Raw genomic sequence first — 13,929 nt, 5'->3', positions numbered from 1 at the left:
TCCAAGAGAGGGGTTGGCCAGGGCAAGTTCTAGTCATGAAAACTCCTGCCCTATCACTTTCTTTACTCTGCCACTTAGATGCTACAGTGAAGGACATCCCGCTGAGCTAGGGTGTGGAGAGCTGAGGACAGGAGCACAAAGATGGTTCAGGGCCTGACTCATAATTCTGGAGGTGCAGACAATACACAAATGTAGTATTTCGCTGGCCACGACGAACTGAAATGTCCATATATTTTGTTAATTTAATTTTGCTGTTTTGGGTTTAATCCCAATATCTCCTTCAGATAATGTTTTTGTTTTTGTTTTCATTTTTCCTGTATCCAGACACAGCAAGAGTAGAAGGCAGAGAGCAGGAAAATATTGGTCTGACATTTAAAGACAAAATCAATGGCAGATGTGCTCCTTTATGTTTTCTCATCTAATGCTTACAAAAACCATATCCGAAAGTTTAGTTTCTATTTTCCAAGTAAGAAACTGAGATTCCCAGAGGGTAACTAATTTTAATTCAGGTATATCTGATTTTCAAGTCCATGTTCTCTTTCATTAATTACAAAAGCCAACATAGTTAACTTCCTACTTCCAGTTTACCTGGAACATAAATTCAGCCCATTTTATGGAAGGGTAACATTGCATATGGTTTTAAATCATTTGGAGTGACAATGAATCTGCTATGTGTTTACAAATTTGATTTTGAGGACTCCAGGCATGGGAGCTGTGTCAGAGTCAACCTGTCTGCCGAGGGACATATTAAGACCAGGTGACTGCTGAGCTGTTCACTGTTCCCTTCTGACCTACCCACTCTGCTCACCAAATCACTGTGCAGCCAGAAGATTGGTGAGGCAAAGGTGACCTCCTGCACTCTGACTTTTGCCCTCTGCCTCTCTCTCTGGGCTTTTTGATACCATGTCGATGGCAACCAGTGCCTCCTGCTTACAGGTATAAATCATTTGAAGTAATAAAAAAAGAGGTGACTCTGGCCAGTCAGCCATTGAATTTTCAAGGGTGTCAGCTTTTCTTCAAGAAAACATGGTTTCTTCAGAGAGTTAAATGGAGTAGAGCAGTTATGTAGGTCGCCTCTGGAGCCACAGTGTTCAAATCCTGGCTCTTCTATTTACCACTGCGTGACCATGGAGATGTTACTTCACTTCTTCAATGCCTCCATTTCCTCATCTGTAAATCAGACTTATTTATTCATTCCACACATATGTTCTGCCATGTGTCACAACCTCGGTTCCATATGCTGGGGATGGCGCATTGAGCAAAATCAACCAAGGGCTGCTCTGTCCTCATGGAGGAGACAGTAGATAAATAGATCTATTTATAAATTGGTCTAATTTTAGATAGTACTAAATGCTATAAAGTCAAATAAAACAGGATAGGGGATAGCTATATTACAAAGGGTAGCAAGGAAAGGCTCTTGGAGGAGATAAAACACTAAGAAGACCAGAATAATGTGAAGGGGGTGAGCCGTGCAGTTATCGCAGACTAGAGTATTCCAAGCAGAGGGAGCGGAAATGTAAATGAAACATAACAACTGTACTTACCTTCTTGGAGTGCTGTAGGAGTCACATGGGATAATACATATAAAATGAAAACACAGAAACTGTCCTGGGCAGGTTGGCTCTGCATGTATCACAGAATCTCAGAGATGAAAGAATGATAAAGTTCTCTCCAACCTTTCCCCATTGTAATGCACGTGTCTCTTAAAATAGCCATGGAGCTTCAGCTTAAGTACCTGTCATCATGAGGTTCTCTTACCTCAGAAAGCAGGGCTCTGCCTCAACTGTTGGAGGGATTTTCTTTGTGAAGAAGTGCCTCTTTCCATTCAACTTACATCCTACTTACCAGACCCACTGCTGCCTCTTTCACACGACAACACCTCCAACATTCAAAATAACTTTCATCTCATCTCCATCACTTTCTTAAACCACTCCTTACCCATATGGCTTCCAGACTTCTCACACTTTCATTTGATCATTTCAAAAACACAATACAATATGCTTAGTCCGTGAAAGATGGGGGCAAAATGGTGAGATTAATGTTTGCGGCTTGAACCTCCTCCACACAGAAACTCTTTCCTAAAAGCCGTCCCTAGATAAAGACTGTGAGCACTCTTCTCGGTGTGTCTGCCCCTTCCTGCTCTGTTGCTCAGGCATAGCCCCAGTCTGTACTAATTTGAAATCACATCTATGGTAATGGTTAGGAGAATTAGTGGACTGATTAGTGCTTCGAGTTTTTTGGACACTGGGGTGGGAAAGATAGCAGAGAAGGCAGATGTTGAGGGTAATGATAAGTGGTGGGTGCGTTCAGGACAGATGTTACTGCAGTGTTATTAATTAAGCATCAGATCAATGGAATTAGGACAGAGCTGATGAATCACAAATTCTAAGTTCCAATTCCTGTGAGCCAGGGAGCTGGGTCCTGCTCCTCAGCCTCAGCTCATCTCCTTAGCCCTGTCAACTGCCTCATAAAACAAGCCATGGCTGCAATAGTTAGAGGGTATAGAGGAACCCTTTATATCAGGGGTGTCAAAACTGCGGCCCGCGGGCCAACTGGGGTCCGCAATCCATTGTTCATTGGCCCGCAGCAAATTCCAAAAATATATTTAGTTTACTTAAATAAACCAGGTGAGGCAATACATACTTCACCTCAAGTGAGTGGCCCAGCTGTTTGTGTATTTTACCGCATATGGCCCTTGGTAAAAAACGTTGAAAAAAGTTTTGACACCGCTGCTTTATATGGTATTATTTTCTGCTAGGAAATGATCCTAAGGAGAAATCTGCCTACTGGCAGATGACTCAGGTTGTCTTTAGAGCTTACCTGCTATCGAGCAGATTCTTCTTGGCATGGCTTCTGAAATGATGGACAGGTTTCATCAGAATGGACCATAGGCCTGAATTTTAAGCCATGCATTCAATGGTGTTGTGAAGTTCTGTATCATCCTTTTCTGATTAAATTTTTGGACAGACACTTGGGGCAGTAGATAGAAACAGGACATAAAAGTAAAGACAGTCATGCTTTGATCTGTTTATTCATTTGTTTCAGTTTTTATATTTAGAACAAAATTCTTAATTCTTTTTTTTTTTTTTTCCTTAAATTGAATGTGAAAAAGGGGAGTGCAAGAAAAAATGGAGGTACCCACTCAGGCTGATCCAATGTTAAGCAATAGTCACTGTGCAAATAGCCTCTAATCACAACTTCATAGTGACTTATCTGCTCTCCTGGGCTAGCTTGATGAAGCAGCCACCCTACAAATGCTCATATGATGCCATTCAGGACTCAGTTTGTTGGGAGCTGCCAATTGGCTGAGTAACTGCTGGAAAATAATGAACCCGTTTCTCATTGGTTGATCTACTTGACAGACAGGCAGGTTAGACAGGGCTAGGAATCTTGTGTGGGCAGGTCCATTCCAGGACACCAGGCGATCTGACCTTGAAGCTGTTCAAACTGGGCAAGTTGCCATTTGGGGATCCTGACAGCCGCAAGAATTTGCAGACTCATCCTACCTGACTCAAAGCTTTTGCTGTTGTGGAAAATGTGTCTGCAAAATTTTACTGCCTTATGCAGTTGGCAGACACTTTTTTTTTTTTTTAACTGAGTGGAGGTGGGAAATTACTATTCCTTGAGCCCTCTGTACCCAGCCAAAGCTTAGTCATTCCTCAGAGGCAAACTCCTGCATAGATATTTTCTTGATCACTGAAGTGCGTGATAGTCTCTCTCCTAAACTCCCTCAACTTCCATTGTCTAGATCAGTGTGTCTCGACCATCTCTGTGCTTGGAATACCCTGGGCATTCAGTTAAAATGAAGGTTCTTATTCAGGTCTGGGGTGAGGGCTGAGACTGCATCTCTGACAAGCTTTCAGGGAATCGGCCCTTCTTAGCAAGGGTCCATTTGTTTGGCGATAGAAATGGGCTGTCTGTGAGCTTGCACAATTCTGCAGATGTAGCCAAAGTTTCTTTTCTTTCTTGGGGAGTGGGACAATTGTGTTTCTTAAGATCATAAATCAGTGTCCGGCCCCATCTCTCTCTGCCAGGACTTTCTTGGGCCTGTTATCTTCATATTGCTTGGAAGGCTGCCCACAGCCAGGGATGCCACCATGCCCTAGGAAGGATCCACCACCAGCCTGAGAGGGGAGGCAACAGTAGCTAAGGGGGTGGGAGGGGTAAGAGACAGAAGCTGTGCAGGGGTGCATGTGTGTGTGCGTGTGGGTGTGTGTGTGTACTTACATATGTGAACACATGTGAAATGGCAGGTTTACAGACCCTAGCTCAGGGACAATCTAGGACCAGAGACGAGGTAGGGCAAGAAGAAGCACATCTTTTTTCCTTGGTGCTTCGCCTCGCCCTATCCAGGGATGGACACAAAAGGGGTAAATGGGAAAACCATCCCTGGGCTGACTCCCTTTGAGTCTGGTGGAGTCACAGATCCAGTCTGTAGGGACAGTGCGTCTGTCTCTTTCTGAAAGACCTGGAAAGCTGGGAGGTAAGAAGTACAGGGAGACAGGTCTCCGCTAGAAGAACTTGACACCTTGGCCATCACTGATGGAGATAACCTCTGCCTTGATCTGCTGTAGGGCCCGCAGAGCCCGCAGTGGGGTCGTCTCGTCCAACCCATGTAACTCCTCACCCTCTGTGTCTTCCCCATTGGTCAGTTCATACAGTGTGAACACGGAGTTGTTCTGGCCACTCCTGGAAACCCACTGAGTAACCCCCATTGGATGAGTTTCCCCCATTCTTCTGGCCTCTTGACACATGATCAGGAAGCTAGACTTGTTCTTATCTAACCATTCAACATTCCCTTTCTTAGTTCCTCTTCTATAATCTGGATTGATTCCACAGGGAGCTTCCGCTGTAGCTTCATATTGTTGAAGAGCAGACTCTCCTGAGCTTCCATCACGGTCATACTGTACTGTTTGTGCAGGTGACAGAAGGACAGGACCAGAGAGCACCAGGCAGCCAGCTGCTTCTCCCGAGTGTCCACGTTTGGCTGTAACGTAAGGAAGGTTGGGAAGCAATCCTGCCATGGCCACTTGAAACTCACAGCCATCGTAGTAACCTACCTGAAGTTTCTTGAGAGCTTGTATGTTCTCTTCCTTTTTACCCTCCCTAGCACCTCACCAGTGCTATGCAAGCAGGCTTTGCTAATAAATATTTGTAGAAAAAAGAAACTCCTATATGGTAGAAACTGTGTCGATGCCTCATTAGCACAATGAGTCACCCATGACATATGCTCAATAATTATTAATTGAATGAATGAATGAATGAATGACCTGCCAGCATCTAGGAGGCTGTGAAGACTAAATCTAAGGGGGATTTTTAAGTCCTGTTTGCTTGAATCAAACAGGTGGGGGATATATGGATGCAAATTCAGGAAACATGGTGCCTGGAATTGATTTATACTCTAGTCATGTGGCATCTAACATATGCATTGCTAAACCATTTCTGTTATAAAGATTTTAAAAGCATTTCCACTGTCACAATGGGGTTCTGAGTGAATTTGCTGATCTGCCCCACTGTGGGTATGGTACAGAGATACACAGAAGGCAGTAGGAAAGAACAGCATTCACTCTGGCGAAGCTCAGTGGGAAGGAGGTCCTGCGCTGCTGAGGGACAGTTAACCCTCAAACAGTGGCTTTTGACTGATTCTTTCCAGTGGATTCCTTCTTTCCTACTTTTGACCACCCACCAACACACACCTCAACATACAGACTAGTTTTTGACCTTGGAAACCTGACCCTCATTCTGACATAGTTTTACCTGCTAGGAGGTTAGATCAATGCTTTTGCTGCACAACTGGACCTTGACTGAATAAACAGGCCACAGCATCTCCCAGCACTGGGGAAGGAAAGCCACTGATGGCAGAGAGATGAAACTTGTGGAAGCAAATTGGGCCACTGGAAGAACCAGGGAGGCCGCCAGTCAAGGCAGTAGCACGAGCTCGACTCTTTAGACTGAGGGAGATGACAGGACTCACAATCTGCTGGGACAACTCGGTATATACTGTGGTTTTACAGCTCCATGAGCTTCTTGACCTGCCCTGAGTAGCTCTCTCACAAACCTGTGGTACCCTCTTCACCTTGCCTGTTACAGAACCCCTGCCATTAGAGCCATCCTTTTGGCTTAGGAAACAAATCAGCTTCGGAAGGCCACTTTTAATTGTACTTCTGACATCTGGCATCTGTGGAGGTAGTGAGGGGAAGGATGTAGCTTTCCTTGGAGTCTTCCTATGTCAGCATCAAGGCTGGCAGAGCCCTGGGAATTTCCAGCACCCCCCACCTGGATTTAAATAGTGGCCATAGAGGCTAGGTAAATTTCACTGATCTGAACTCTAAGCCTTGCTAAGCCAGTCATCCTGGCTGTGGGACCATCATAGGGATCAGGGTCAAGGGGTGGGCATGGGGGGCATCCAGGCATCTCTCTAGGCTAGATGGAGCAAGTCTGCAGCCTGGAGCCACTTCCTGGAGAGGCAGAAAGGGATGATGAAACCCTAGGGTCCTTGGACCTTGCAGGTATATACAGACATGCCCTGAGCTACACCTGTCTTGGGTTACTGCACCAGCTTCCCAGACAGCTCTGCAGTCTGGCTGGCTTTGTTTGCTGCAGAGCTGTGTCCCCTCTGGTGTAGGTGGAGTTGATCCTCTGCGGGGCCCAGCAAAGGTGCACAGGGCAGCTTCCAGTCTCCCTGCAGAGCCGAAAGCACTGCAGTGAGAGCCTGGGCCAGCTCCAGGCTGGCTGCCAACAGATTCTCAGACTGCGTCACAGCACAGACCTCTGGCTTGCAGGCAAGGGAGGAGTCAGATAGCAAAGCCAGTGACTTGAAATGTGTCTCTGGCAAAGCTTCATCCTTTCCATGCCCCTCTGCTCTCTCATGCCATTTATCATTCCTTTTTCCTTTCCTTCACCCTGCCCTCTCCTCACCAAGTGGCCACATCTGTGTCCTCTAATGGCTCCGAAGGCCAACCTCCAAAAAAAGTGATGCAAACCATAGTGCATCCTTTCAGGACAGTGCTTTCTAGGGAGAAACACACTGGTTGATGTGATGATGGGTTAAGCATGTCTGTTTCACCAGAGTGAAATAATGGGAAAGCAACAGTTTCCATTTAGAGAACTTTCCCTGGCACAGAACCAGCAGGGTGCTCTTGGCATGTCAAGTTCACCTTTCTTCATTTTGATTTCCCCATCTGTAAAATGAGAGAAATGACCCCTCCCTTTTCTGTTTCATAAGGTCTTGTGAGTATCCAGTAAGGTAAGCGAGGGCTTCAAAAACTTTAATGTACATGGGAATTACCTGGGATCTTATCAAAATGCACTGCCTGGTTCCATAAGCCTGGGTAGGGCCTGAAATTCTGCATTTCTAACGACTCCTATGTTAATGGAGGCTGTTGGTCAAGAGACCACTGTGAGTAAAAAGGGGCTGGTAAATAAGAGGATAATTTGAACATTACAAGCAACAGGAAACTGTAACATTTTAATGTATTTGCCCTTCTAAAAAGCACGTTTGCATCTTAAAATGAGTCTTTACATGTTTAATTCAAATGAATGTCAATTTAGGCATCTCAGACAGCTACTAAAGAGAAAATGTGAAGTTAGGAGGGAATGATTATCATTTGTGTTGTCACTGAAGCTGCCTCCTCCTTTCTTCTCCCTTTTCATTCTCTTTTCCTTCTCCCAGAGTGGCCTGTGGCTTCAAAGGCAGATTCTTACCTAAGCCTGTGGTCAATAGGTGACCCAGGATGCCAGATCATAACCTGGGTCACATGATAGACAAAAAAAGGGGTGGATTGAAAGCCACTGTTTTCTCAAGAGAAAGAGAATGTGTGTGCACCAAAAGGCATCTACGAGAATGTTCAAAGCAGCACTATTCATACATAATGAAGTCCAAGATGGAAAGGACCCAAATGTTTAACAGCAGACCAGAATAATAGATTGTGGTGTATTCATACAATGGAAGTACTACCAGAGCAATAAAAAAGAACCAAGTACTACAAGGTCAGACAATTAAGTTCATGAATTCATCCGAGAAAAAGTGCTCCATACCTCATTGCTGAATATCACTATGGTCACCTTCGAAGCACTCCCCTTGGGAAGCTACATATGCACCGACGCTAGTGCCTAGTCCACCCTTCAAAGCAATTTTGAATTCCTTTTCTGGAATAGTCATCAGAGCTGTCATAGTATTACCCTTGATGTCCTGAATGCCATCAAAATGTCATCCTTTCAATATTTCCTTTATCTTTGGGTAAAGAAAGAAGTCACTGGGGGCCAGATCAGGTGAGTAGGGAGGGTGTTCCAATACAGTTATTTGTTTACTGGCTAAAAACTCCCTCACGGACAGTGCTGTGTGAGCTGGTGCATTGTCGTGATGCAAAAGCCATGAATTGTTGGCGAAAAGTTCAGGTCGTCTAACTTTTTCACACAGCCTTTTCAGCACTTCCAAATAGTAAACTTGGTTAACTGTTTGTCCAGTTGGTACAAATTCATAATGAATAATCCCTCTGATATCAACAAAACTTAGCAACATCGTTGCAACAAGTTTGTGAACTTAATTGTCAGACCTTGTATCACATGCACCTTCCTACATGAATCTTGCAGGCAAATTTATGAGCCGGGGGAAAAGTCAGACATAAGAGCACATGCTGTATGACTCCACTTATACGAAGTTCAATAACAGGTAAAACTAAGTAACAGGGTTACTTACACATTGCAGTGGTGTTCACTGGGAATGGCCATAAGGGAGCCTTCTAGGTGCTAGAAAGTTTTTTCATAATGCTCTGGATGCTTTTACCACTGATTCATTGAGCTGGACTCTTAAGATTTGTACAATTTACTGTATGTTTATTTTATCCCAATAAAGAAAATTTTAAACTACAAAAAGAGAAAGGCTAGTTCTAATTTTACCCCTGAATTTCACATTTCTGGGCCCTGCTCTCTTTCTCTTCTCACGTACATCTTTCATAAAACGGAAGTCCCTTTTAGCTCTATAGACAACTTGCCTGATTTGTTCCCTGCTGGCTTCTCAGGTATTTTGCTAGACCATGGAACAAAAATAGAAGCTGCCTTCTCATCATTTCCTCTGTGACTGCACAGAAGGCTTCAGGCTGTGTAGTTTGCCACTAGAAGCCTGCCCTTGCCTTAGGAGCTGTGTCCTCCGGCCACCAGAACCCCTGTTCTCTCTATGTCTCCCCAGGTCCAGAATCAGGCATGCAGAGCTGTTTGTAGCTTGTAGTTTAATGCTTCTGTCTCATATTTGGGTGTCCTCAGGAAAGGTCTGAAAGTTAACTGTTGTCACAAAAATGCTGCCTAACAAACCACTCCAAATCTCTGTCTTCAAACAGCTAATTTTAGTTCTCAAGGTTATGGGTTAGCTGCGTGGTCTTTCTGCTCTGAGCCAGGCTCTGCAGATCTCCGCTGGGCTCGCTTATGAGCCGCTGGAGGATATGAGCCGCTGGAGGGTAACTGCTTGAGGATGGCCTCCCATGTTTGGTGGTCAGCTGCCTATTTTCTCGGGGATGACATGACTGGATCACATGTCTCTCATCCTCCCACAGGCTACTCCAGGCGTTGTAGCTAGGGATCTGAGAGAAAAGAGGTACTCAAGGGCTCTGGAGGTCAGGCTTGGGACTGGTAAACCATTCCTCTGTCCTATTCTACCTGTCAAAATAAGTCAGACAGGTCCAGGTTCAAGGGCTGGGAAGCACTTTACCTCTGGATTAGATAAACTAAAAAACCACATTGCAGTGAGTGTGCATACAGGGAGGGGTAGAAAATCAGGGATATATATATATATATATATATATATATATATATATATATATATATTTTTTTTTTTTAAATAATCAATCTACATGTAGCTGAGTCATTAAGACAGTAGCATTGAGAATTGGGGTTTTTCCCTTCCACAAAGCATCTGTGGGGCAGAAACTGTTATCCAGGCTTCCCAGTCTTCTTCTTCCTCTTTTTTTTTTTAAGATTTTTATTAAAACTATAGCTAACATACAATATTATATTAGTTTCAGGGGTACAGCACAGTTATTCAATTTATAGACCTAAAGAAGTGATCACCATGATAAGTCCAACAACCGTCTGACACCGTACCAGGCTATCACAATATTATTGACTATATTCCCCATGGTATATGTTATACCCCCATGATTCATTTGTTTTATACCTGAAAATTTGGACTTCTTATTCCCCTTCCCCTTTCCCCCCTTTTTTAATTTTTCAGTTACAGTTGACATTCAATATTATTTTCTATTAATTTCAGGTGTACAGCATATGGTTAGACATTTATATAATTGAAGAAGTGATCCCCCTGACTAGTCTAGTACCCACCTAGCACTATATATAGTTATTACCATATCATTGACTATGTTCCCTATGTTTTACTTTAATCCTCATGACGATTTTGTAACTGCTAATTTATACTTAATCCCTTCACCTTTTTTTACCCTGCCCCTTGACCCCGCTCCCATCTGTCACCCCAACAAATCTAGTACTCATCTGACACCATACATAGTTATTAAAATATTATTGACAGTATTCCTTATGCTATACGCTACATGCCCATAACTACTTTGTAACAACCAATTTGTATTTCTTAATCCCTTCCCCTTTTTTTACCCACACCTCCAACTCCTCTCCCATTTGGAACCATCAAAATGTTCTCTGTATGTATGAGTTTGTTTCTGTTTTGTTTGTTACTTCTACATATAAGTGAAATCACGTTGAATATGTCTTTCTCTGTCTGATATACTCCACTCAGCACAACACCCTCCAGGTCCATCCATGCTGCTGCACATGGCAAGAACCCATTCCCTTCCATTGCCAAACAATATTCCATTGTATATATGTGCTACTTCCATTTTATCCATTCATCCATCAATGGACACTCAGGCTACCTCCATATCTTCGCCATTGTAAACAATGCTGCAATGAACATATGGATGCACATGTCCCCTTGAAGTAACATTTTGGGTTTCTTCAGATAAATACCCAGAAGTGGGACTACTTGGTCCTTCGTTGTTTCTTCTCATAGCCTTTGTTTTAAAGTTTATTTTGTTTGGTATGAGTATTGCTATCCTAGCTTTTTTTTTTTTTTTCATTTTAATGAAACATCTTTTTCTATCCTTTTATTTTCTGTCTGTGTGTGTCTTTCAATCTGAAGTGAGTCTCTTGTAGGCAGCATATGTAAGGGTCTTGTTTTCTTATGTATTTAGACACACTATGTCTTATGATTGGAGCATTTAATCCATTTACATTGAAACTAATTGTTGATAGATATGTAGCTATTGCCATCTTATTATTCATAATTTTTTTTTCATGTTCAAGAAGTCCCGCTAATATTCCTTGTAACACTGGTTGGTGATGATGAACTCTTTTAGCTTTTTCTTGTCTAGGAAGCTCTTTATGTGTCCTTTGATTTTAAATGATAGCTTTGCTGGGTAGAGTAATCTTGGTAGTAGGTCCTTGTTTTTTTTTAATTTTTTTTTTTTATTTTTACTGGGTAATAGTGTGTGTTTTTTCCAGGACCCATCAGCTCCAAGTGAAGTTGTTGTCCTTTATTCTAGTTGTGGAGGGTGCAGCTCAGCTCCAAGTCCAGTTGCCACTTTCAATCTAGCTGCGGAGGGCGCAGCCCACCATCCCATGTGGGAACTGAACCAGCAACCTTGCTGTTAAGAGCTCATGCTCTAACCAAATGATCACTCCAGCCACCCACCAGCAGCTCAGCGGCAGCTCATTGTCTTCAAGCTAGTTGTGGAGGGCGCATCTTACTGGCCCATGTGAGAATTGAACTGGCAACCCTGTTGTTAAGAGCTTGCACTCTAACCAATTGAGCCATCAGGCCACCCCCAGTAGGTCCTTGCTTTTGATAATTTTGAATATTTCATGTAAATCCCATCAAACCTGCAAAGTTTCTATTGAGAAATTAGCTGACTCTCTTATGGGAGCTCCCTTGTAGGTAACTAACTACTTTTCTCTTGCTGCTTTTAGGATTCTCTCTTTGTCTTTAACCTTTGGCATTTTAATTATAATGTGTCTAGGTGTGGGTATGTTTGGGTTCATCCTGTTTAGGACTCTCTGTACTTCCTGGATTTGTATGTCTATTTCCTTCGCCAGGTTACGAAAGTTTTCAGTCATTATTTCTTCAAATAGGTTCTCAATCCCTTGCTTTTTCTCTTCTTATTCTGGTACCCCTGTGATGCAAATATTGTTATGCTTAATATTGTCCCAGAGATCTCTTAAACTATCCTCATTTTTTAAATTCATTTTTCTGTTAGCTGTTCCAATTAAGTGTTTTCTGCCAGCTTGTCTTCTAAATTGCTGATTCGATCCTCTGCTTCAGCTAGTCTGCTAGTGATTCCTTCTAGTGCATTCTTCATTTCAGTTACTGTATTCTTCAACTCTGACTTTTTGTTTGTTTGTTTTGTTTGTATTTTATGGTTCCTATGTCCCTTTTTATGCTTGCTATCTATTTGTTGAAGTTCTCACTTAGTTCCTTGAGCATCCTTATGACCATTGTTTTGAACTCTGTCTCTGGTAGGTTGCTTACTCCCATTTTGTTTAGTTCTTTTTTTTTTTTTTTTTAATTATTTATTTTTTTAAATTAATTAATTTATTTTTAATTAGTTTCAGGCTTTTTTTTATTTTTTATTTTACTCTAGTTCATTCATTTGGGACACATTTCTTTTTTTTTCTCATTGTGGCTGTCTCTCTGTGTTTATTTCTATGTATTAGGTAGATCTTCTACGTCTCCTAGACTTGTCAGGATGGCCTTATATAGTAGGTGTCCTGTGGGGCCCACTGGCACAGTCTTCCTAGTCACCTGCTCTAGGTGCTCCAGGAGTGTCTCTTATGTAGGTTGTGTGTGCCTTTCTGTTATAGTTGATCCTTGATTGCTATAGACATATCAGAGTGTGAAATTGACCCTTAGACTGACAGGCTGTGAGGTTTGGCCATATCCACAACTTATGGGCTGCTGTGTGGGAGGCTTACCCAACTGAGTGGGATTCATACCAATCTGGTGCCTGTTGAGACCACCCTTTATGTGTGCCACTTGTGGGGCTAATTTGTTGGTGTTCTGCTGAGGTCTGAAGGCAACCTCCAAATATGTTGGTTCTGGGACCTCTTCGGAGTGGCTCCAGACAGGCCCAAGTCACCCACTGCCTGTGACTGTTTGGGGACTACCTGGTAGGAACTACAAAGTGATCTATGATTGTTCACTTCCTGTGCTAAACCTGGAGGTGCATGGAAGAGGCCACACTACAAACAGAGGACGTCTGTCACCAGTACCGAGCCTGGGGTAGCTCCACAAAAAGCCAGGACACCCCAAAACCTGTTGCCACCTGGCAGCTCCCTTAAAGTTCAGCCAATGGTAGAGCCATGTGCGGTATGCAAGTTGGTGAGGCAGGGTCTCAGGAAGTCACTAAAGCGGGTAGTGTTATGGTCACCAGGTTAATGTAGACTCTGGTTTGGTGCCAGTGCTGAGCCTGCAGCTACTCAGCAAAAGTCTCAGAGCACACCGAGACCAGTTGCTGCCTGCCTGATGCCGGCAAACCCTTGAGAGTTGTCCAAGAAAGAGTGCAATGTGGGCAGGGCTGGCTGCTGACCCAGAAAGTGCCTCCAGCATTGGGGGAGTTTGGTGGAATGGGGTCTCAGTGAGTTAGCAGGGTGGAGCAGCAGAGCTCACTAGGCCAATCAAATTCAGATTTGACCTTGGTGGGGGAGGGATCAACACACGAAAGATGGTGCCTGCCTGCCATCTGCATGGGAAGAGGAACTCATACAGGGAAAAGCTGACTGTCCACCAGCCACACCCCATAATCCACACACCTTAGTCTGCACCTCCGCCCCCCCAATATGTCTCCAATGCCTACTGCATCACCATCCCTCTGCTGGAGCCCAAGGTGAGTGCCTGCAAGAGAGTGAGTT

The 13,929-nt window shown here is 43.5% G+C and overlaps 1 long non-coding RNA gene and 1 pseudogene across 2 annotated transcripts in view; one reads left to right on the top strand and one right to left on the bottom strand.

The window, feature by feature from the left end:
• The window catches only part of LOC141568291 (uncharacterized), a 156,155-nt gene that overhangs the window by 64,697 nt on the left and 77,529 nt on the right, over positions 1-13,929 (top strand). The window lies entirely within an intron of this gene.
• LOC109449022 (vacuolar protein-sorting-associated protein 25) lies at positions 4,512-5,047 on the bottom strand (annotated as a pseudogene).

The sequence above is a fragment of the Rhinolophus sinicus genome, linkage group LG13, assembly GCF_036562045.2.
Source record: "Rhinolophus sinicus isolate RSC01 linkage group LG13, ASM3656204v1, whole genome shotgun sequence".
NCBI classification, from domain to species: Eukaryota; Metazoa; Chordata; class Mammalia; order Chiroptera; family Rhinolophidae; genus Rhinolophus; species Rhinolophus sinicus.
Note: the sequence above shows the minus strand (reverse complement) of the source record. Positions and strands in the feature narration are given on the sequence as shown.